General features: G+C 41.8%; 1 protein-coding gene across 2 annotated transcripts in view; it reads right to left on the bottom strand.

The window, feature by feature from the left end:
- Nucleotides 1-21,723, bottom strand: part of Ophn1 (oligophrenin 1) — a 359,638-nt gene that overhangs the window by 336,453 nt on the left and 1,462 nt on the right. The gene's annotated exons all lie outside the window — the stretch shown is intronic.

The raw sequence follows: 21,723 nt of genomic DNA on the forward strand, positions 1-21,723 counted from the left end.
GAAGCCAGCCATCAGCTGATCAGGGAGAAGGAAGTCCCTCTACCGCACAATACTCAGGAAGCGACAAGAACGAAAGCCTAGAAAGGGAAGAGTGGTGGGTAAGAAGCAAAGCAGACAACCCATTATCAATAATATCAACGAGGCCATGCTGTCTCTGTAAAGCCTCCCACAAGCCACTTAACTGTCTGGGGTCTCGATTTGTAGACTAGTGCATTCAAATCAAATAGAATACCGAGAACCAGGCACTGTGTTAGGAACGTTAGCACCCAAAGACTGCCCCCTTTCTTGACACCATCGGAAGCACCATACTGGAGACATACTGGTACACTCTAGAGAACTGCAAATGGTGTGGGGGGAGGGGAACTTACCGGGAAGAAGACACACCCATCCATACCTTTGTGAGAATGAGGCTGAGCGGATGTGGTGCCCTAGGAGGGCTCTCTCATCAGTGTCTACTTTACTGTCACTCAAGTACCCATAGGGCCCTAGGGCAGGATGATATTTACACTCATGTTCCTTTGCTTGTCACTTCCTAAAATGTACTCCGGATTTCCCAAGAATGATGTACATATAACTCCTGCTACAGTTACCAGTACAACCCATTTAAGCTAATGGCGTAAACACTACCAGATATGTAAGTACTGAAATAGTTTATTAAGAACTTTTAACTATAAAGCTATAGTTCAGCATTTGCCTATCATGTGCAAGGTCCTGGATTCAGTACCCAGCACTGCAGAGACGTGGGGGAGTGTATTATTCTCAACTACATTATCTCATGCACATACTCAATGGCCAAAGTTGCCTCTGCTGTCTCCAGTTATAGCTGAGAAAGCTGAGACTTTAAGAAACTTAGGGAGGTGTTTCAGTGGGTAAAGTGCTTGCCATGCAAGCATGAGAACCTGACATGGGATCTCCAGCACCCATGTAAAGCCCAGCCATAGTGGCACACATCTGTACCCACAGTGCTGGGGGAGGGGAAGGTCAGAGACACAAGGATCCTAGGAGCAGCCTAGCTAAATACATGAGGCTGCATCCTCATCCTCGCCAGGTTCAGGCCTACCTGTCTCAAAACAGCAAGAGAAGAGTTAGATCCAAATAAATGAGCTCCAGGTTCAAGGAAAGACACTGTCTCCAAACAAAAACAAAAAACAAACAAACAAAAAACCCAAGGTGGGGAGCAACTGAAAGAGAACAACTACAGGAGACACCTAGCACACCCAGAAACACACATGCACATGTGTGAACACATACACACACACAGAGTGAGAGACAGAGACAGAGAGAGGGAGGGTGGGGGGGCAGGTAGATACATTGCTAGCCAAATGTCACCGGGCAAGTCCACAGCCCAAGTCTGCATGCCTCCAAAGGAAATCGTAATTTCTGCAAGACCATTCTTTGCTGAAAAGCTTAATTTCCCAGATGGCAAATATGCTGAAATTGAAGATTAGAAACTCAACTTCAGGGCTGGAGAGATGGATCAGAGGTTAAGAGCACCAGCAGCTCTTCCAGAGGTCCTGAGTTCAATTCCCAGCAACCACATGGTGGCTCACAACCTTCTGTAATGAGATCTGGTGCCCTCTTCTAGGGTGTAGGAATATATGCAGACAGAATATTGTATACATAATAAATACATAAATCTTAAAAAAAAAGAAATTCAACTTCAGCCAAAACCATGTCTTCAACTATTTCCACCCCAAATGTCCTATAAGTATATAAAATGGCAAAAATAGAAAACTTAATTAAAACCTTGAGGTTTAAAAGTTAGAAATCTCCATAGCAAAAGAGTTTCTAGTGCTCTCCATGTACAGAAATTACTGATGGGAAAAAAATCTACAAGGCAACAATCGATGTCTTCTCCAGCTCTCACGCTGAGGAGAAGGCTCGACTCCATGGCCTCCCAGAACCTCATCTAAAATCAGTTTCCTAATCTCTCTGCCATGCTTACAAAGGAGAAACTGTGAGTATTCTCTCAAGCTGAGCTTTAGAGCCTGGCTCGCTCCGTTTTGCTAAAGTTGCCAGAAATAACATAAGCATTCACACTTCAAGAAAATACCCTTGGGCTGGAGAAATGGCTCAGTGGATAAAAGTACATGCTATTATTCCAGAGGACCCGGGTTCAATTCCCAGCGCCCACATGACAGGTCACAACTGTCTGTAACTCCAAGATCTGACATCCTCACACAAACATACCTCCAGGCAAAATATCAATGTACATAAAATAATAAATAAAAATAAGAAAACATCCTTATTAACCATACCAAAATAACTCCAGTGAAATAAGAATCATATAATCAAACACAAGGAATAAATAGGAACTGAAGAAACTGAAAAGTTATCCATCGCATTCCTTTTCTCTAAGCCTCGGTGAAATATTATCTGGCCAGTCGCAAACAGCCTGCCTGGGCAATGTACCCTGTGGTGACTTCTGTGGTTCCTGTCTCATTGCCTTCACATCTTGATATATTACATCATTGTTAACTAGAAAGGGAGCTGCTGTCTGCCCCCTTTAATGAACCAGAAGTTCCCAAATTTATCAAAGAGAGAAAAGAGCCCCTCTTAGCTTTTGACAAAGAGAGTGTAATATTGAAACCTTGCCTTTTTCTGAGAACAGGGCTGCAGGTTGCTTCTATATAACCTTAATTGAACAGTTCATCTCAGAGCTTAAAATTCCAAACAAATAGACATACATAAAAGGACCTTCATAAATGATCCCAAACACCCAAAGACAGATCGTGAGAGGCAAGAGGATGGCAAATTTGAAATGAGCCTGAACCACATAATGAAACTTTATCCAAACCAAAAAGAGGGAAAGAGAACAGTTTTACACTAGAGAACCACTGTGACTTGAGTGGGTACTAGGGAAAGTGAAACTCCTAGATCAGAACTGGCACTGTGTCCTACCGCAGGGTAGGAACCAGAAAAACATTGCTTAGGGGCAACGCTTCGCTCATTCAAATGGTAAAACACCTAGGAGTGCCTTCTGGATACCAAGCATTCATACTGTGTGAGGAAGTAGGCTATTTCCAGAACCACTTCCTTGCACACCTCACTACACAACCCAGCTAACGCCAGACACATTCAAGGAATGAGCTGCCTTGCCAGACCCAACCGCAGCCAATCAGCGCTGTCCCACTTATTTCAGTCTTGTGAGCGCTGCTGTTTCTCTGACTCAATGAACTAATTCTGCCATCTGCCATATCCACCACTGATGATATAAAATCAAAGGGGTGAGCTTACACATTAAAAAATGTTTTCTACAAGAGTACATATTATTCATTATGGGTGGTGCATAAGATTTGGCTACATGCCATAGCATGCTGACCCCTGCTTCTCATCACCAGTAGAAAACAAGAATCTCCCCGGGTTCAATGGGCAGAGCAGGGCTACATTCATCTGTTCTGCCAAGAAGATGACACATTTTCTATTAAACAGTTTTCTTCTTGATTTTTGTATGCTTGAGGAGAGGGTCTCACTACATAGACACTGGCTGGCCTGGAACTCACTATGGAGCCCAGATTGCCTCCCATTCACAACAATACTCTTGTCTCAGCCTTTCCAGTGCTGAAACTATAGGCACGCACCACCACATCTGGCTCTTGAGCATCAGAATTTTTTAGAAAATTATATGCGATAGATTTAGCCATAAAAGAAGTGCTGCCGGGCGGTGGTGGTGCACGCCTTTAATCGCAGCACTGGGGAGGCAGAGCCAGGCAGATCTCTGAGTTTGAGGCCAACCTGGTTTACAGAGTGAGATCCAGGACAGGCACCAAAGCTACACAGAGAAACTCTGTCTCAAAAAAAAAAAAGAAGGAGAGCTATTATTTGTGACAAAATTAATGGAACTGGGGTGCTGTATACTGCATGAAATAAGCCGTGCACAGGAAAACAAATGCCGCATGTTCTTGCTTATCTGTGAAAGCTAAAAAGTTTACCTCCAACTGAAGAGAAAAGGCTACTAATTACTAGGACCGAAAAGGGGTGAGGGGTAGGAGAATAGAGGAAAATCAGACAATGGGCACCAAAATGCATGGAAAGGCAAATAAGTACATTGGGGTGAGTGTAGCTCACAATAAATTATTACACATGTTATAAAGACCTAGGAGAAATTACTCAATGTCTCCAAATATCAGACACTGTAAGACAATTAAACTCACCCTTATTTGATCAGTGTGTACTGTATCTATGGAATGAACTATCACACTGTAGCCCATAAATAGTTATTACATGTTAATTAAAAAGAAAAATTAAACATCATGTTATTAACTCTTGCTTGGCTCATAAACTCAGACGCACAGCCATGAGAAACTTGAGAGGCACAACTGACCACAAGTCTCCAGAACAGCCAGGAGCTACCGACAGGAGAGCCACATGTTAGCAACAGCAGTTCTAAGAGAATTGTTAATTCCTTAAAGGTGAGACCACCACCCATCTCTCTCTCTCTCTCTCTCTCTCTCTCTCTCTCTCTCTCTCTCTCTCTCTCTCTCTCTCTCCTCTCTCTCTCTCTCTCTCTCTCTCTCTCTCTCTCTCTCCTCTCTCTCTCTCTCTCTCTCTCTCTCTCTCTCTCTCTCTCTCTCTCTCTCTCTCTCTCTCTCTCTCTCTCTCTCTCAAAACTCTCCCTGAAGAGAAAACCAAGCAAGCAAGTGCTGCCTCGCCCAGTGGGCAACTGAATGCTTCAATCAGCCAGATCTTGCTGGACTTGTTAGACCTGACCCAAAAGCAACAATTGCTTCAGTAATGATGCCAGGCTAGCTACCACAAAGCTGCCTAGTGCAATGGAAATCCCTCTAATGGGGCGCTTCTCCAAAACCATGCCAATTACTCCCCCACTGCCAAGAAAGCAGGAACAGATTAAAGTCACATGGGTAAGAGGAAAGTCCTAAATAACCTCTATGGCTTCCCCGATATTTATGAGCTCTTTGAATGGAAGCTGCCTGTCACGTGGCAACGAAAGATCTGAAGGACTTGAAATCACAGTTGGAAGTGGGGCTGATGAATTGTCAAAGAGAGACAAACCAAGGCACAATAAGGGGGGCGCCTGAAAGCACCTCCTGGGGTCTTGCAGGGAGATGGAGCTGGCAACATAAGCCCCTGATGGGGTACCAGAAGTGCAGAAGCTGCTTAAAGATATGATAGAAGGAGGCTGGGCTTAAGGAACAGAAGGCTGAGTGTGAAGGCAGGCCGGAGCTGAGCAGCCACCTGGGAGAATCCAAGCAGCTACAACAGGGCAGAGAGAAAGATGTCACACACTCGACAAGGTATAACTGCTGACTCCTGACACAGTGTGACCAAGCAGGAAAAATAAATAAATAAATAAAGGCCACAGAATCCAAATTAGGGTTGAGAGTCCAAATGGCTGCACTAACTTTGAGCAAATGACTGAACTTTAATTTCATCATCAGTAAAATTTTGTCTGCTCTGGGTTACTTTACCTTCACAACAACATAATGCCCTGCCTGGTTAACTCATAAAAATCACAGGTGAGACTCTGCTGAACTGAAAAAGACCGTAAAGAAAGATATGTTTTGTGTGGTGCTGATAATAACACACACACAGTCAAGCATGCTAGGCACATGCTCCACCACTGAGCTACATCCTAACACCCTGATGTCCTTATTTTTATGAATCACTGTCACCTGTGGCATCAGTATAGACACATGTCCATCTAAAAATACAATCATGTCAAGCAATATATGTTACCTTAACAATTTGTAGACAGTGGAGATGCTAAAAAACCAAAAACAACAACAACAAATCTGATTAGGGAAATCTTAAAGACATACTTAAGTTCACAAAGCATTAGCTTCCTCATTTGTGAACTGCAGGTAATAATACTTCCTTCTCGGATTAAGTTGAAGAATGCGTATTAAATGACCTTCTCACAAAGAACATGAAGTTAGCTAGGTAGGGAGGTGGAACGGGCCTAGGAGGAATTGGGGAAGAGGAAAAGAATAAGATCAAAATTTATTGTATGAAATTCTCAAAGAATAAATAAAAATATCACTTAAAGAAAAGACCTTGTGTATCATAAAGTACTTCAGAAATGTCATTTACACTCTGATTCACATGCAGAATATCTCTCTCTCTCTGTCTCTCTCTGTCTCTCTCTCTCTCTCTCTCTCTCTCTCACACACACACACACACACACACACACAACTTTACCTTGTTACCCTAGACAAACATGGTTGTATGTAAACTCCAACTGGACTGTATTAGAATTACTTCTCACTCACTCACAGACTGAGAGTGGTCAGAGAAGTTCTCGTGATCTTCGATAGCACCAGGTTCTGGCATGCAAAAATCAACCAAAAAAAACCCTGCATCTTTAACTTCAGACTCACTGAACCTTCCCCTACTCCATTCCAGCAGATCTGTAAAATGTGTAGTTGTATGGTTATATGCAGGACTACACACTGGAGGTGCATTCTTGGGGAGAAGTGCCCACGAGACTCTCACAAGGTGAAAATGATTCTGAAAATAAAAATGCAGCTCAGCATGCAGAGGTTGGTGAAGGGCACTTCTAGTGTGTACTACTGTGCACAGAGCACGACGATGGGACGGATACTAGGTTCAGTGCTGATTCTGTGAATAACTGGCTCTAAGATATATCTTAGCCATCAGTTTCCTCATCTGAAGTATGGAGGAGTTTAATGAAATGTCACACAGGCCCTTTGCACTGAGTCTATTTCTGGCAAGACACTGCCCATTGGTGATATAGGCCTGTAATACCAGGAGGATCATGAGTTTGTTGTGAGTGGGCTACCCAGTAAGACACTGTTCGAAAAGGAATGGGGAGGAGGGGAGGGGAGAAGAAGAGGGGGTCCCGATACAATGGTCCTTACATCCCAGCTACTTAGAAAGTGAAGGTGGGAGGTTTGCTGGAGACCAGCCTGGGCAAAAGAAAACGAGAGAAGGAATGAAAATGGTTAAACAGCATCTGGTCTTCACAAAGGAAAAAGCAAAGAAAATGCCAAGAAAGCCCAGCCTTCTCCCTCCTTCCATTCCACCAACGAAACTGTGCACGCCCTGGCTGAGCTGCCTGCCAATCAGCACACTGCTCCCTCTTCTTTCCCCATCTAGTACCACTCACAGTCATCCCACAGAGCCTGGAAAAGTGGCAGGCACTTCTGAAGACGACCTCACCAAATCAACTGAATGGCAGATGGCCACACTGGTGTTTCAAGGCCAAGAGACATGCAACATGTCCACTAGGCAGCGACTCACCTTACCACCCTCCTGTTTCTGATTTCTCTACTCTAGAGAAAACTTTAAGGGGCAACTGCAAAGCACCTCCACGGACTGTTCCTCACTGTCCTCCTCCACCTAACAAATTAGGGATGGGTGAATTCAGTATTGGTCTCCAGCTATCCACTGTCACATGCATAGTACATATTTTTACAGTCATGGAGAAAGGCATTTCCACGACAGCCTGGCTCTGGAAAGAGAGCTGGAAGCTAAGTGTGGCCCTCCTGCTTGAGAAGTCCTTAATGAAAACCTTTTGCAAAAGAACTGCCTTTTCTGAAGTTCCTAATATGGTGCTGTAGTGGGGGGCCTACTGCTTGCCACTTGTGAGAAATTCCAAGCCGCCCTAGGACAAAAATAATGTTGGGAGGGGAGGGGAATTTGTCACCCATGAGTAATGCCACACATTTCCCAGTGCATACTACACACTACACAAAAAGCAGCTGTTTGCATTAGGTCAACAGATGAGCAGAGACGGGAGGAGCCTAGAACTGCCCTACCAACTACTTCTAGACTCCTAGGGAAGTAACAAAAAAGGGCAGGTATCACACCACCAAGATATATTACCATTCTATAACAAGGAAAGAAAACACCATCAGATGCTAATTAGGGTGGCAGGAGACTGCTCAGCAGGGAAGACACCTGATCTCAGCCATGATACAGGCAAAGAATAAAGGAGAACTTCCCACTAATATAGTATCTTGCTGCCAACTGGGTCATTTCCAACAAACACACTCCCCAGCCCCAACAAAGGGTGTCCAAACAGATCGAAGCAAGGTACCTGCTTCAGAGTACAGTACAGGAAATCCCATGCTAGTCCCAAATTGGACTCTAGCTCCTCCTGGTTACAGAAGGAGTAATTCTCTCTCTTGGCTTCCTTTTGCCTGGATAGACACCCAATGCTACAGATGTGAATCTTTGGAAACCGCCTTTCAAGTTTGCTACAAGGGAGAACCAAGGACATATCTAAGTTTATAAGACAAGCACTTCTCCTTTTCCAAACACGGTGTCATTGTATGTTTTACACACAGCACAAAGTTACTGTTTATGGACCATAAAATTCACCCAGTGCACAACTAGGTGGGTTTTAGTATACTCACAAAGCTGCAAAACCACCATCATACTGCAAATAAGAAATCTGCACAGCTTCAAAAAAGACACTCCTCACCCACGGACAGTCACAGTACATTTTAACCCTTCAACCCTGGGCGAACATTAGCCTGGTAATATTCTAGCAGGTCAGCTTTCTGGAAAGGAATCATAAACAATGCGTAGTCTTTTATAAATGGTTTTTCATTGTATATTTATTCACCTCTCAGTTAATGGACATTTAGGTGATTTCCCACTTTTGCTCATTATAAATAATAGTAATTCTGATAGATATAGATAGATAGATAATATAGTAGAATTGTTCATTTGTGGGGTAACTCCCTATTTGTGAAGAATTGCCAAAGATTAGCTATGCATACCAACAGTAAATAAGGGTTGCAAATTCTCCAATAATGTTTTGTCTTGCTATTGTAGCCACCCTAGTGGATGAGATGTGCGATCTTATTGTGGTTTTCACTTGCATTTCCCTGAAGAATGATTTTTAGCCAAGCTTAATGGTACAAAAGAACCACACTAGTAGATTCTCTCCTTCCACTATGTGGGTTCCAGGAATGGAATGCAGGGCATCAGGCTTGGCAACAAGCACCCTCTCCTACTGAGCCATCTCACTGAACTCAACTGGTCATGTGTTTACTGTTTGTCTCTGTTACTGCTTGGTTCTACTTTTACATTTATGTAGGTATGTATGTGTGTGGGTGGGTGCATACATGATGCAGCACGCATGTGGAGTCCGGAGGAATAGTTACAGGCCTCTGTTCTCTCCTTTCACCACAACGGGTCCCAGAGATGGAAATCCAGGAGTCAAGCTTGAAGTTAGGTGCCTTCAAGCTTACCTGCCCCTATTTTTGTTTTTATTTTTGTTTTTGTTTTTGTTTTGTGTGGCCTTGAATGAACTATGTGTCTAACCTTGAGCTCCTGACACTCCTGCCTCAACTTCCTGAGGGATAGAAGTGAAGGTGTGCACCACCATACTTGGCTATTTTTGTCACTTTTTTTCTTTTTTTAATTTATTTTTAGTGCATTGGTGTTTTGTCTGCATGTATGTCTATATGAGAGTGTTGGATCTCCTACAATTGGAGTTACAGAGAGATCTTAGCTGCCATGTGGGTACTGGGAATTGAACCTGGATCCTTTGGAAGAGAAACCAGTGCTCTTAAACACTGAGCCATCTTTCCAGCCCCTACTTTTGTCATTTAATTGGATTTTTAAAATTGAATTGTAAGCATTATTCACATACACGTGTGTGTGTGTGTGTGTGTGTGTGTGTGTGTGTGTGTGTGTTCTCAAACATAACTTTTCAGTTTTCCCTTTTTATGGAAGTGTACTAGGAGTTCTAGACAGGATAATTGGGCTCCAATCTTTTTTTCTGAATACAATTATTTCTACCACAAAATTTACCTTGTAGAACTCCAACTTACCAAGTTTACCATTTGTCACTTGGCATCACAAATAAGAAAGCACTGTCTGATTCAAAGTCAAAAAGTTTTAAAACATCATTTTCTTTCAAGATTTTTTTGTTGTTGTTTTGTTTTTTTTTGTTTTTGTTTTTGTTTTTGTTTTTTTGAGACAGGGTTTCTCTGTGTAGCTTTGCGCCTTTCCTGGAACTCACTTGGTAGCCCAGGCTGGCCTCGAACTCACAAAGATCCGCCTGCCTCTGCCTCCCGAGTGCTGGGATTAAAGGCGTGCGCCACCACCGCCCGGCATATATATATATTTTAAATATTTATTTATTTATTATATATACAGTGTTTCTATCTGTCCATACCCCTGCAGGCCAGAAGAGGGCACCAGATCTCATTACAGATGGTTGTGAGCCACCATGTGGTTGCTGGGAATTGAACTCAGGACCCCTGGAACAGCAGCCAGTGCTCTTAACCTCTGAGCCACCTCTCCAGCCCTCTTTCAAGATTTTTACAGCTCTAGTCCTTACTATTAAGTATCTGATCCATTTTAGTTCATTTTTGTGTGGTTTAAAGGCTGGGACCCAACGGTATTTTAGTGGATAACCATTGGGCTGATCCAAGATGCCTCTTCTTTTCACTCATTGATAAAATTCAACTGACCATCAATGTGAGGTTTTATTCCCCCAATACTGTACTCCACTGACCTCTTAAGCATTTTTTGATGGGCACAGCTCAACAAAATGCTTTGAAATTGAGTGGGGCAAGTTCTCCAATTAAGTTCTTTTTCAAGATGGTTTTACCTGACATGGGTCCCTTCCTTTCTATATTAATGTTAAAATGTTTGTGCATTTTGTCTGGTATGATGGCTCATACCTCCATCACCCAGAAGACTGACGTGTGATGATTATCACAAATTCAAAGCCAGCCTATACCACATAATAAATTATGGGTCAGCCTGAACTATTGTATAAGATGCCAATGAATTTCTATAACAAAGCTACTAGCGATTTGCTAGAGACAGTGTTGAATCTATAGATCAGGTGGAATATATTGCCATCATAACAAATTTTGTCTTTTTTAATTGAAAAGTATTTTTTCATACAATATATGCTGATTATGTTTTCCCTGCTCCTAACTCCCCACTTTCCCACTGTGGTTGATATATTGGGCACCCTAATAAACTTGTCTGGGGTTCAGAGAACAGAACAATCACTAGATAGACATAAAGGCCAGACAGTGGTGGCACACACGCCTTTAATCCTATCACTCGGGATGCAGAGATCCATCTTGTCCTCTGATCTCTGTGTATATGCACACACATACACTCATAGATAAATGAATGTCATATTTTTCTTAACTTTTCATTTGTACAGATTTTATTCCTTTGGTGCTATTGTGAATAATATTTTTCTTAGTTCAAATTCAGAACAGTCAACATAGAGAAACACAACTGATTTCTGTATACTACCTTGCATCCTACAACCCTTCTACACTTATCACCTTGAGTAATCCTCTACAAATTCTCCAGGCTATACACCATTTGTTTCTCAACCTGTGGGTCGCAACCCCATGAGGGTCGCAGATTAGATATTTACATTACAATTCATAACAGTAGCAAAATTACAGTTACGAAGTAGTAATGAAATACGTTTACAGTAGGGGGTCACCACAACAGGAAGAACTATTAAAGGGCCACAGCATTAGGAAGGTTTAGACCCACTGCTATTCACAGTATCATGTCCTGTGACGGTAGAGATGGCTTTATTACTTATTTCCATCTGAATGCTTTTTATTTATTTTTCCTGCCCCATTTCCCTGCCTAACTAAAATAATGATATGTCATATCATACAGGTTAGAACTCCCAATTATTTCTTTCATGTTTTGGCTCAAGTTCTTCCTTGCCCTGACTGATACAGAAGTCTCAGATAGCTGTGATGTCAACCCTGTGGAGATAAGAGGTGTTCCCAGCAAGCCAACTATGTTAGGTGCAGTAGTAAGCAGCCCCGTGAATGAACCTCATCTAGTCATCTTCAAAGGTGATTAAATATGACAAGGCTCTGGGTATAGGAATGCCAGAATCCTATCTTACCTGCTCAGATGCAGCAAGGCTACCATTACTACTAAGCTTCCATTTCAACACTACCCTAAAGTTAAGGAGGAGGTAATGGAAGTCACAACACCACTGTTAGAGAAGTCCATCAGTTTTTCTTCAACAAACAAGCTCATATTATTGTTGCCTTTAATAACTAGAATTCTGAAATTTTTTATTTGACCTTGTTTGTGCAGGGTCGGTGTCCATTTGCTTTTAGGCAGAAGTGGCTTTTCAGGCTTCTTTAGTCTATAGTTCATCAAGGGGCATTTTAAAAAAATAAGAAGAAGATGGGATCTTGCTATGTAGCCTGGGTTGGCCTCAAACTTATAGTCCCCAAGTGCTGAGATTACAGGCATGGACCTCAGTGTCTGGTCTCCTCCAGACATAATACTGAAGAAAGCTTGTCCCAGAGTAGCTAAGATTTGCCTATACTGGAATGCACTCCTAGGGCAACAGAAATTGAAGGAAGTACTGAAATCAAGTCATCTTTTATAGGCTAGACAAACCTTTGACAGTGCTTGCCTCTAGGGAGAAAAAATAGGGAAGTATGGCACAGGAGGAAGAAAAAGAAGCAGGGCATCGTGGCCCATAACTGCAACCTCACCACTTCAGAAACTCAAGCAAGATAAACAGATGCCAGGGGCTACAGAGATGGCAGTGTCGTTAAAGTGCCAGTCACACAAGCCTGGGGACCTGAGTTCATAAAAGTCTAGGTGTGGCAGTGTGCATCTGTATCACCACCACGGAGGGGACCGAAACAGAAGGACCCCTCAGGCTCATCAGCCAGACAGCCTAGCAAAATTGGTGAGCATCAGGTTCAGTGAGAGGCGCTGCCTTCACTAAGGTGAAGGGCAAGTGGGGTAACCCAATGAATAAACACACCAGCCACCAAGCCCAATGAGCTGAGTTTGGTCCTCTGGACCTACATGGTGGAAGGAGAGAATGGACTCCTGTGACTCTCCTCTGATATCCACATGTGCTCTGTGGCCTGTTCATACGGGCACACAGTCATACCTCCACACCAAATAAGCTAAAATGTAGTAATTATTTAAAATAAGGTAGATAGGCACACAACTACATCACACACACACACACACACACACACACACACACACACACACACACACACCAGAAAGTAAAAAGAAAAAATATTTTAAAAGTTGATGATTGCCAGGCGGTGGTGGACACACCTTTAATCTCAGCACTTGGGAGGCAGAGGCAGGCGGATCTCTGTGAGTTTGAGGCCAGCCTGGTCTACAGAGTGAGATCCAGGAAAGGCGCAAAGCTACACAGAGAAATCCTGTCTCAAAAAAAAAAAAAAGTTGATGGCCAGCCTCATCTACATAGTAAGACTTTGTCTCAAAACAACAAAAGCAAAAGAAAAGATTAATGTCTTGCTCAGTACCAAGGTCACTATCCAAGTGGTAAAACACAGGTCTGTTTGACTTAGGTACTCTTCCTCCTTGGTTTCCTCTTACCAGTAGATAGCACATTGTCACCGTCAAATTCCCCTTTCTTACCCCCACAAATCTCAACTTCAAAAGATATGACAGATATCTCACCCTGAACTTCTTCATACCCCTTCTCAAAACTGTCTTGACATAAGCAGATAACTAGATATTTACTGTGTGGTCCAAGAGAGCAGCTTTATTCACCACTATATCCCTAATCTCCAGGGCAGTACTAACACACACTAGGTGATTAGTAAATCTTTGTTGAATTAAATTGAATTCTGCCTTTACATTGCCCAAGGTCTAGGACTTGATGTAAGCCTGGTAATGCCTCATAAGGATCCTCTGGCTGACTAGAAAAAAAAATCAGCTTGAGATTTCCATGGTACTCCCCTGGAAAACTGTGTATCTTTCCAGATCCTCATGAGCTTTTAGGAAAATTCTGTAGTGCTGATTAGAGAAACAGATGCCAGATCTATAAACAAATGGTTTGGGCTATGTTGGAAAGTCATTTTCCTTCATCATCCTTAAGCCTGATTGGAAAACTTTCCTTAATAGGCAAGTCAAGCTAAAATCATTGGTACCCTACCGCAGCATACTCCTCCACCCCTAATAAAATTATTTCTCATAAATTGTCACATTTTTCCATCATAGTTCCCACAGTACCCTCAGTCCAGCTACTCTGCAATGCAAATCTTCGGAAGCCTTTCTAACAAACATGATAATACAGCTGCATTAAATCCCACTGAGTCCCGCTTCACATCTATTAAAGCAGTCTTAAATCACACACCAGCAAACTGATCAATTTACTCTGGGGGTTTAAAACAACTCTGCATGCTCAACGGCATTAACTAAGTATCACTGAAATAAAGACAGGTGAACTTGTAAGAACATACATCATATCACACTCCTGTGTATCATGGTACTAAACCCACCTCTGCAGAGAGTCCCAGGTATTCTGGGCAGAACTGAAAGACATCAGCTCGACATCTCCCCCAAAAAACACTCAACAAGTCCACACTCAAATAGGCCAGTGTAATTCAAGTTGTCTATCCATGACGGATATATTAGTTTTGGTTTTCCTGTGACCTACTCTCCTAGAATCAAGACACATTTGCTTGAGTTTTATACAATCATTTCAGAAATTTTTTTTTCTGAGTAAAGCAGTGGTAACCAAAAAACAGAATGCTAAATCCAAAAGAACCCCTCGTGATCACTGAGTAGGCCCCTAATTCTATCAATGAGAAAACCCACACTCAAAAGTCAAAGGTTTACTCAAGATCACACAGGTAGCTAATAGCAGGCTTGGAAGCAGCCTATCCTCCCAGGAAAGCAATCCATAGATAGGCACAATATCCATAGAAAGTTGCCGATTCTAAACTGAAAAGATACCAGAGGTAACTTGAGTGTATCATGTAAAATTCTTGTCTTCAAATGTATATCAAAGGAAAAAATAGTAATTAACTCTCAAAATTAAAAAGTGTAGACTGTAAAAAAGTGGTTTTCTTTTAAAATATTAAGACTATGGTATCAAAATAACACAAATTATACTATAACCAATTTATCAACTTCATGTTCCTTTTTGGTACAGAATGCATCTGTGATGGTCGATGTTTATTTTTAACTTAACGGAATCTAGAATCAGTGGAAGATGGGCTTCCAGCAAGCCTGTGGTGGGTTATCTTGATGTATCTTGATGAAGTGATTTGGAAAGACTCATCCTATTTGTAGGCAGGAGCAATCATGGCAGGGGATTCCGGACTGTATCGATGGAGAAAAGGAACTGAGCAGCAGCACACATTTGTCTGTCTCTGTTTCTGACTGTGGATGCAATCTGAGCAGCTGCTTCAAGTTCCTGCTGCCTTCACTTCCCACCACGCTAGATTATACCACAGCTAAAAGAAACCCTTCCCCCTTAGGTTAATTCTGTCAGGGTATTTTATCACAGCAACATGAAAGGACTAACACATCTTTGGGATTTTTTTTTCTTGAGACAGGAGCTCATGTAGCATAGGTTGGCCTCAAATTATACATAGCCAAGGATGATGACCTTGAGCTCCTTACATGCCTGCCTCCATCTCACAAGTACTGGGATTACGTATGTATGCCACCACCTCAGACCAGAATCCTTTATTTGTTTGTTTGTTTGCTTGCTTATTTGTTTGTTTGTTTGTTTGTTTGTTTTTCTGAGACAGGGGCTCATGGATCACAGGCTAGCCTCAAACTCACTGTGTAGCTGAGGATGACCTTGAATTCCTGATCTTCCTGACACTAACTTCTGAGTGCAGGGATCACGGGTATGCCAGCATGCTCTGCTATTTTGGATCCAAAACAACATATGCATAATGGTTATGTATGTTTTCTGACATCTGTTTTATATATGCATAGTATTACCCTTTGTTTTGAAAGACTAAATTTTGTTTTCTTTTTGTTTAAATAATCCCTTGTGCACTAAAGTATTTGTGAAAATTGATGTAAACATGAATTCCATAACTAGTCTAATCATCCCTTTCTGAAACTGTTAAACTACAATACACAATGGAATTTTCAAAGAGAAAGCTACATAAAAGTCCTACTCCTTCCCCATTTTTTATTGACACAAACCACATCATAACCAACTAGGATCCTTTGCCATTATACTATAATCCTCCCTTTGCTAAATACCAAACAGTTTTTAGTCTTTGAAAACCTTTCTCCCTAAAGACTGTCACACTCCCTTTCCCTAGCATATAAGAGGCCAAGCCTTGCTGGTTAATAAATCTAGATGATGTAGCCTAGGGATTATAATTCATTCAGTCTAGCCTACAAACAACATTGGATTGTACTGGAACTACAGCTCAGTAGCAGAGCATGTCTCTAGCATGTGTGAGGCCCTAGACTTCATGTCTAGCACTGCAAAAAGAAAAAAAGAGTTCTCTTTAGCTAAAACAATAATGACAGACTTTGTGGGTGTTTTGGTACATACCTGTAATCTCAGAATTTAGGAGGGTGTGGCAAGAAGATTGCTACAACTTCGAGTCTAGCCTGGGTTACACAGCAAGACTCGCTCACACCAAAAAAGAAAAAGGAAATACCACCAGCAAATGAACATTTGAAAAACATTAACTAAGAATGATACAGCTTCTTGAAGGTTACGGTAAGACTTAGATTTTCCCCATAGATACTCCAGCCCCATTAGCCCATTTCCAGCAGCTTCATCCTTCCTTCTTGTCTCCTTTGAGCCTGGGATCCTTGAATTCACAGCAGACATAATTTATAGCATACCAAAATAAAATTATTTACTAGAAAATGTGAGGGGCAGTGGTGGCGCACGCCTTTAATCCCAGCACTTGGGAGGCAGAGGCAGGCTGTGAGTTCGAGGCCAGCCTGAGCTACCAAGTGAGTACCAGGAAAAGGCGCAAAGATACACAGAGAAACCCTGTCTCAAAAAAAGAAAGAAAGGAAGAAAGAAAGAAAGAAAGAAAGAAAGAAAGAAAGAAAGAAAGAAAGAAAGAAAGAAAGAAAGAAAGAAAGAAAGAGAAAGTGGGAGCTATAGCATTCCAGCCTACCAATAATTACATTCGCTGGATTACCAGTAAAAGTCCACTTCAATAGCTTTACCAAAGGTCTACAAACTGCAACTGGTAAAAGAAGCCCAGCTTACTATTTTTATATGTCACCCTCCCCCAGTAGCACTAAAAATGGTTCTCACATTTTTAGGGAAGTTTTCTTTTGATATTTTTTTAGGCACAGGATCTCTCTGTTACATCCCAGGATGTCCTACAATCCATTCTGTCCCAGGTTTGCTTTGAACTCTGTTTTCCTGCCTTTATTTCCTGAGTGCTGGGTGCATATGCCACCACTAGTGATAGTTTTAATGCCTGACAAAATTCTAAGGAATAAAATATCGTGACACGTGAAAAGTGTCAGAAAATCCCATTTCAATGTTAGTAAGTTTTCTTACAATGCTTGTTTCACGGACTCTTCCTCTAAGGCTGCTTTCACACAATAGGAGAATTAATTTTGAGTGAATGCATGGCCTTGAAGTCTAAAATACATATAATACGATACTTTACAGACAAGATTTATTGATCCTGAGCTATATAAAAAATATAGACAGGGAAGGTGATACAGGCCTATAATTCCAGCACTCAGGAAGCTGAGATGGGAGAATTTTGAGCCTAAAGTCTGCCTGAGCTATATAGAGTGTATCATCTCAAATACTGCACTCCTAAATTGGGTGTGGTTGCTCATTCCTGTATACCCAGCATTCAGGAAATTGAAGCAAAAAGATTATAAAGTTTGAAGTCAGCCTGGGCTAATTAGCCTGCTCCAGGTAAGCCTGGGCTACAGAACAAGATCCTGTCCAAAAAAAAAAAGCAAAACATGTTAAATGTCACAAATATAGTCAAGTTTGGTGGCACACCCCTCTAATCACAGCCCTTGAGACACTAACAAAGATAATAAAGTCAAGGCCACCCTGGGATACATAGTGAAGTAATTCAAGGTGAGCCTGAGTTACATGAGGCCCTGTCAAAAAAAAAAGTCCCAAACATTTGTGTAAGAATGCTCACTCATTAATCTCTCTGTGACTCTTCCTAAAACTACACTCCCGCCTAGCCATTTCTTTTGGCATAGCCTGTCCATAAAGTGCAACATCTAAAAATAAATTTTAATTAAGAAATTACTGGTATATTTAAACAGCTTAATAAGTCAAAGTGCTGTAAATTCTGCCAAGTTCCAATGCTATTTCCTCCTTTGCTCCCTCTGTCTTCCACCAAGAAATGAGCTCTCTCCCTCTCTCTAATGTCACATACAATCATGCCCACCATCCAACTCTAAAGCTCTGAACTTTAGTACCTTATACAGCAGTAATTTCTCCTCTACATATCTCCCCCACATGTCTTGGAGCTGCTTGAGGTCAATATCCACCTGTGACTCACTCTGTGTATTTAACAGTCATCTGAACAAAGATTAGAACATAGTATGTGCGCAGGTATTTACTGAATGAATGGTATTTGGTCCATGAACTATATATAGTCTACATTAAGTGTCTCGGGTTTCTGGGGCCATATAAGCATTTATGCTGAACAATGCCTAGCCCTGGTGTTCAGCAAATATTCAGTAACATCAACAGGACTAAAACTGTCAACACAAAAAAGGAGAGACACCGGAATATAGATTAGTGGGAGAGGACTTGTCCAGCATGCACAAAGCCCTGTGTTCTGTCCCCAGCACACATGTATGCACAGAGAGAGAGAGACGGAGAGAGAGTGCCAAGGACCATAGAAAAGCAGACAATACACTCTTCATCTTTCAGAGCGATGGTGCTTTATTTTCTATTAGTTTAAGTTATAATCATCATATGCTCTAAAAATTCTAAATACATCACATTTGAGGGAGGGGTCAAGCACCATCAAAGGAGGCAGGCGTTGGAACATCAATTTCCTCTGAACACCAAACTAAGTACACCGAAGTTTTTGTCCTGGTTTGCTTTCTGTTGCTGTGATAAAAATACTGGCCAGAGCAACCCAGGGAGGAAACAGTTTATTCCTGCTTACAATTCCCAGGTCACAATCCATCACTGAGGACAGGAACCTGGAGGCAGGAACTGAAGCAGAGGATAATGGAAAGGACACTGCTTTCCGGTTTGCTTATTTACGCCATCCAGTCAGTACCAACTGCCCAGAGGTGGCACTGCCCACAGTAGGCTAGGGCCTTCCATATAACAATCAAGAAAATACCCCTACAGACAATCTGATGGAGGCAATCCCTCAATTGTGTTTCCCTCTTCCCAGAAAACTCTGGCTGGGTCAAGTTGACAAAAAACTAACCAGTACAGTATTCAAACAAGCCCACATTTAACGCACTAATAGTCAAGCATGTTTATTGCCTAAGGCCTTATCCAGAGCTCTGCGCAAAAATCACACAGTGGGATAAAGTACTGACATCAAGTTTCACCTGGGTTAACAACCTGAAAGAAAATTACAGAGGAGTTTCACAGCTACCGTGCCATGTCTCAAGGTTTGCAAGAATGCTAGCCATTTGATTTAATACCCAAATTAGTTAAGTGTCAGTCATTGTCCTGCCTTTTATTGCCAGGTTCCAGATGCTAAGATGTATCCATGTGCATGAATACAAAACTCATCACCAAGTTGTGCCCAGATGAGTGAGCTTTTCCAACAAGATAACAAGGCAGAGGGCTGCTTATGTATTTCCTTTCTGAACTTCACTGAAAATTATACATTCATCAAGAAATGTATTAGTCACCAAAAGATAGACGAGCAACAGTGTACTTGTTTTAGTCATTTCCATTTTACAAAACACTTTTAGAATTAATCCCCTTAAGTCTCACAACTACCCCATGAGGTGGATATTTTTACCACCATTATTATGGCAATGGCTTTTTTAAAATTCCAGTATGATGGATGGAATGCAGGGCCTTGCACATGATAGGCAAACACTCTATCACTCAGCTACATGCCCAGCCCACCACCAATTTCATATTGTACAAATCTATTGGGGTACGTTACCATAACGTTATCCAGTGTTAACTAAATTTGGGGTACTTCAACATTTCTCTCTCCTTAAAGATTTTTTTTCTTAATTTTTGAATTACATTTCATAGTTGAAATGGTTTGTGCCAGATCCCAAAATGGGGAAGCCACCACTGTAACCCAAGTCCTCCAAATCCAATCCCAGTGGGATATTTTCATCTTTCCTTCACTGGGGAGGAGAGCACACCTGTGTTTTGCATCCACCCTACCTATCCTGGAAAAAGGTGGCTGAGCTGGCACAGTGTGGAGAAGCAGTGTGGGGAGCAAACACTACTGTGTTACAGATAGTAAGAAGCAATTCCATGTTTGCCTTTAGCTACCCAAGTATTTAAAACCAGTGGAGCTTAAAGAAAAGCAATAAGGCAAGGGTTAGTCATGGCGGTTTTTAATACCTCCCCATCCCATTTTGAGCTACACTGACTCTGAAATAGAAAATCAGCCCAAATATTCAAGAATTCCCTATCCTAGAACAGCTTGTAGACCTGCAGCCCATGAGCAAAGATCTGAGCCTGCGTGATTGCTGTATCTTCCCGCTCTTAGTCTCATAAAATCCCGGGAGCAAGAAAACCCACTACTTGCCTCTTAATTTACAAAACATTTGCATGCTTATAAACCAGCACTTGGAAAGCTAAGGCAGAAAGACCAGCAGCTCAAAGCCAGAACCACCTACAAATTAAGAGCCTCTTCCCCAAAACCGGAACCTATGTATGTAGCTAGTATATGCAAAGACCGGAATTCAGTCCCCAGAACTGGAGAAAAAAAAATGCCTTTCCCCAAAATGCCTCATTGAATCGATTTTTTTTTCTGACAAAGCTTAATCACTCAGATATGACTTAGCTGATCCTTTTTAGCACAATTTCAGCTTGCCATACACATCACAAAACTACCTCTTAACTAGCATTTGTATAATGGCCTTTCTTTTACGGGGAATGCTACACCAAGCAGTTTGCAGTAAGAAGAAATCTGCAATCCAAAGAGACCCCCTTTTCCTTTCAGAGTCCTCAAATTTCCATTTCTGTGGCACAACCTCCATATCCTCAACCTCTCAATGAACTCTCTCAAGAGAAGACACACCCAAAAGCCTGGCCCACAAGTCTGCAAGGCTCAGCATTTCAAATATTCCATCTTTTAGGTGCAAACACAGGTTTACTATTGACCAGGTGACTGGACAACAAAGCACTAACTGATCAAACTCAATTAAAGAACTCGAAGGAACAGTTGACAGATTCTGCCCAACCACATACGAGAACTGCTGCATGGGAAACGCTGGCTTGTCGCACTTCTTGTGGCTTCAAAGCTTTTAAGACTCTCTCCATTGTTGCTTGGCTGTAACAGCCTGCCACAAGGGGCCACATAACCTTGACATGGGATGGGGTGGGGGTAAATCCACTCCAAACAAAGTTAAAGGCATAGAGAGACTCCTTCACAATGACTTTACCCTTCACAGTTATCTTTCAGCCAAGGAGAGAAAAAAATAATTAATCATCACTCTACTTAATCATTACCCTCTCTTCTCTTCTTCTGGGTATATATTTTGGCACAGAGGGTTGGCTTACTTATACTCTCATTGGGGGTGTTTATTATTCTTTCTTTTTCTCTGAGCCTCCTGACAACCAGCAGAAATAAAAGCCTACACACAGAGGAGGAAAAAACAATCCCACAAGTGAGGAAGTCGTGACCACTGAAAAAGAAAAGCTTGGTAAGGTCCTTTCAGCGCAGCAACCCCACACCCTATCCCTGTATTTTACACCCAGGGGATTTGGACCCCTTGGGCCATGAACTTGACAGGTCTTTGTTCCATACTGAAGCAGAATTCAGTTGTTTGTGAAGCCAACCAATAATCCTGTACTTGGACTAACTATGACATTAACAGAATATATATTAAAAAAAA

The sequence above is a fragment of the Peromyscus leucopus genome, chromosome X (genome assembly GCF_004664715.2).
Source record: "Peromyscus leucopus breed LL Stock chromosome X, UCI_PerLeu_2.1, whole genome shotgun sequence".
NCBI lineage: Eukaryota > Metazoa > Chordata > Mammalia > Rodentia > Cricetidae > Peromyscus > Peromyscus leucopus.